This window comes from Opisthorchis viverrini (genome assembly GCF_000715545.1).
Source record: "Opisthorchis viverrini unplaced genomic scaffold opera_v5_105, whole genome shotgun sequence".
Classification (NCBI taxonomy): domain Eukaryota; kingdom Metazoa; phylum Platyhelminthes; class Trematoda; order Opisthorchiida; family Opisthorchiidae; genus Opisthorchis; species Opisthorchis viverrini.
In genome coordinates, this window is record NW_008751759.1 from 1387765 (window position 1) to 1392385 (window position 4621).

Sequence of the window (4621 nt, forward strand, 5' to 3'; positions counted from 1 at the left end):
TCAGTACGTATATTTCGCCAAAATAGGCATTGCTGTCTAATGCTTACTCGCTGCCGAAAAATGTGCATAATCTCCGAGCCTTTACCGCCATTGCAAGACCATGTCTGATTTGTTTGACTGGAATGTGCTCCCAGTTGATACTACAAAGGTGGCTATATCTGACCCTGGTTATATTATCCTCCGCTCTGTCAAGAGAAACTCAAGGATTGGTGGCCGTATCATCCATTCTTAGTCAGACTTCCATGAAATCCTCCATAAACATTCTAACCCCGAAAGGATTCAGGAAACCATCTGGATGTCTACAGAGGAGACCAACTGACCTGTACTAACATGCGGCTCTACCAGTCCCGATTATCCTCTCTGCTACCACCCCTGCACGTTCTTGCGATGCATTAAAGGTTCAAATCCTGCTGCGTGGGTCCGATTCTCTCCCTCCCGGTTTTGTACACCGTAGCCCCCAAGCCCCCTGAAGATGACCAAATCCTCATACGAACCCTTGAGAAACTCTCCTCCAGGTACCTCTTCACTCATCTCCAGCTGGTAGATGACTTTAACCCTCCAAAGGCCTCCTGGATGGAGCCCCAGCGCGTCGGATCAAGCGGACTTTTTGCAGCGGCGCTGATTGAAGTAGTTCAGCAGAGCGCTTGGACTCAACATGTTGTCGCACCCACCAGATACCGCGCAGGCCAACTGCCATTCCTTCCGGACTTGGTCATCACCAACGAAAGACACTTCATTGATCAGGTAACAATTGACGCTCCACTAGGACACAGCGCCCGCTGTGTGCTGACCCTTGACTTCATCTGCTATTGGGCCAGAAATATGGAACCTCAAACGTGGTTCCGAGGCTTCTGCCGTGCAGACTTCACGGGAATGCGCATCTTTCTTGAACAAAGCAAACTGCGATTGGCTTAAGTGGAAGAGTTATATAAGGCCGTTGTCCAGAAAGTTCACGAGGCTGACGCGATGTTCATCACAAAAGAACCAGCACGCACTCGGATGAGCCACAGGTCGCCTAAAAGAATTCAGGGACTTTTGGAAAACAAATCCCAACTTTCTTCCAAAAAGTCTACTAAAGAGAATACAGAAAATGAGCTGGCATTTCGCAAAATGCGGAACCACTGTAAATCAGAAATCCGCCAATGGAACACACGAAAACGAACCACCGTTCTGGACCTTGCTCGGAAAACAAAAGCGTACTGTTCAAATGAATGAGATATCGCCGCAGAAACAAGCCATTCGCGCTCTCTTTGAGGGGCAGGAACGGCGAACCCACGAGTGACCTAACAGTAGCATCTAAGGTTTACCGAGAACACTATGCAGGTCTATATTCAGCCCCAGCGTCCTCGTCACATCCACTCTTGTCAAGGCATAACTACGAACAGCCTCCAACCGACTTGGTCTTGATAGTTGAGGACATTCGTCAATTCCTGCACAAGATCAACCCATTCTGCGCATTGGGGCCCGATGAGGTTCATCCAAGGATTATGAGGCAACGTCGTCTATAATGGCAAACCGTTTATACCTGGTGTTTCATCAGTCGCTTGATGAGGTCCACTTTCCCTCCTCTTGGAGGGAAGCGACTGTCACGCCAATCTACAAAACTGGTGGCCGAATTACACCTGGCAGCCACAGGCCAATAAGCCTTGCTGGCGTCTCGTGCAAGGTGATGGAACGCATTCTGAAGCGAGCTATCCTAGATCACCTTACTTCCAGCAACCTGATACATCCAGTTCAACACGGATTTCTGGCAAACCGTACTACCAAGCGTTATAGTAGCTTATCACGGTGTGAGATATGTGGGGAGGAAGTTTTATTGGATAATCAAGGTAGGAAGAGGTCGGTGGTTTTTGGTAGATGTCACAAATGGGTTGTTGGTTTGTCGGGAGAAGAAATGAATTCAGTCAGCCAGCATGGATAGAAATGCCAGTAAGATATCTAGAGGCAAGAGGTCGAAGGGAAAGGACTCAGTGGAACAGTTGTGCTATAACCGGCCGCATAGCAATAAAGGGAGCAGTGACACTTCCTGGGAAGTGTGGACCAACTGCGGTCGCAACCAGGTGACCCTCGTTTGACAGTACTTTTCTATGATGTGTAGGTCACGAGTGATGTTATCTACAATTTTGAAGCAGTCCTTTGCGAAAAAACTGAACGAGCATCAAATCATATCAAGTATGGCCAGCAGTAGACGACTATAAGTTATCCGGCAGACCAAGGACACCCAGTTCAAATTTAGGCAAAAGAGATAGGGCATGCAAAGGAGAGACATGACGGGACAAGCCAGCGATGAAGACAGAAGTGGGGGTGGTGTTAGATAGATGCAGCAAACTAGTACAGGTCTGCTGGTCTGCTTTATAAATATCCGGATGCTTCCTGACTTCTTTCGGGAATGAGAATTTCATGAAACTCAGATTAGGAGTAGATGGAAAATGCATTCCAACACTGGGGCTTGCAAATTTATTAGACTTCAAGGTTTCTTGTTTCGGACAGCCACTGCATGCAAGTACCTTCATACTACAATTGTTCGCGCTGCATCCATAACCCAGTTCAGACCAATTTTAAATACTGTATGAATGCTCGCGCTGACAAGCCACCATCCAACGCTGAGGACTCAACGGGTGATGTTGCACTCATCTGTAAACTTCAGGCTAACTGAAGCTGTTGCACTTCATAAACACAAAACCAGAGAATCCCGAATAAACGCCTCAATCCAGTGAATCAAACCATAGCTACCTGTATTTCATCCCACCCTCGATGCGGCGATGGTACACGAACCATCCATTTCAAGAACTGGAGGACTCCCCAGTTAGGAGCCCACTAGCCGCACAATGCTCTTAGCTGCAAGACCTTGGCAAGCGGAATAAAACGTTTTACTTTTTTTATACCAAAAACCATCCTAATCGACATGTATATATTTGCAGCTCACCGGATTTCATTGTCCACTGAAGCATCAATGCCTCTGGCGATAAAGTCTGGTGAAATACTCTCCTAGCGTCGCTGATGCCCAGGGATGCCCAGATAGGGCTCACAAGACTATACCTGTACCCTGAACTCGATTGCTTGTCTCTTCCTGTACAAAGGGACACGTCGTAGCTTTTGAAAATTCAGTTCCATCGTGCGAGTACTGAGCGCTCCCCAATCATGAAATCATCCAATCAAATTGAAGTGAAGTTTTTAGTGTCATATATTTCGACCAATGAATGACCTGTATTTCTCCCGTGCCTGAGGCGCTCTGCTACTGCACTTGCCTGGGCTCATTCGGTGCGGGCTCACTGAGAGTTGGGCCTCGTTGAAAGTTGGGGCTCCCCCTGAAGTCACTTCAGTGAATAATGGAAAAAAATCCTACTGTCAGTAAAGCTTCAGGGATTGATCGCGGTTTTTGGCTACTGCATTTTAACTGAAAACACTAAGCTGAAAGATATCCCGGGTAGTTCGCCATACAACTCTTAAGTATCGGGTATAGACGGTCTAGCTCAACAGTTGCTGAAACATCTTCGGTTCATTTTTGATGTGACAAGTATTTTGGACCTGTAGTTCGCCTGTGAGTTTTGGCATGTTCCGGTACGATTTCACTTTTGCTTCGGTTGACGCGGTCCGGAGACGTTGATCGCCTATATTAACCGTATACGTTTATGTCCAGCGCACCTCAGGGCCTACTCTACGTGTCAGGGCAAGCATGTCATCACCTGTCACTTTTGGCTATATGCAAGCCTGCAGGTATACATCGCCAGTTGTAACAACGTCGGCCGGCCGGCATCGCCGCTGCTTTGTCCCAGACTTCACAGCTAACATGAAATGTTTGGCGTAGATTCGAGATTTCCAACTGAAGTCAATGAGGATGAAGAACGATCGCTATCCAAAAAAGTACTTTAAGCGTGCTTGGTGTGCGAAAACTGGTTACATCGCCATGCTCCAGTATTGCAGGGTAGACCTATTCGACCTTGAACCTGGGGTCACGTAGCTTGGGTGGTGAGTTAATAACAAGACGTACAGGTTGTTATAAGAGAGAAGCGGACAGTTGTTTTGCACTTGAGAAGTAGCTTGGTTGACGCTGAAGATCACGGCGGTACATGCAAAGGGAAGGAGAGCGTCCGATCCTCTTTCTCCATCCTCTGCGTTGTTTGCTCGGAGTTCGTAGGACTGAACCGAGCTTGAGTTGGCTTAGTGAATAAGATGCGAGCCTAGTGACCGGAATATCGGGGGTTTGAACCTAGCCCAGGCATTTCGACCGCTCCTGTCTGGGCTTGGGTAGCCCAGCGAAGCATCAGCTTGTGTGGTTCCTTGGGGTGGCATATCAACCACGCACGTGAAGTGTGTTATGTCTGAAAGTCACTTATTATAATTTTTTTTAGGACTGGACACTAATTCTTAGATCCCTCACAGTCTTTTATTAAGTTATGAAATGATTTGTGGTAGCACTTCCTCTTTGTTTGCTACTCGCCGCTAGGTGTTGTTAGTCGGGTGGAGTGGTCCAGTGAAGCCGTATGGCCTCATTACTCATGAGTAGATAAATCTATCTTTGTTCTTTTCGGTTCACATTATGCTGACAAAACCTAACGTGAGTAGGGGAATCCCACGGAAGGTCACTAATAAGTTCTTGAAGGTAAAATTTAGTAATCAG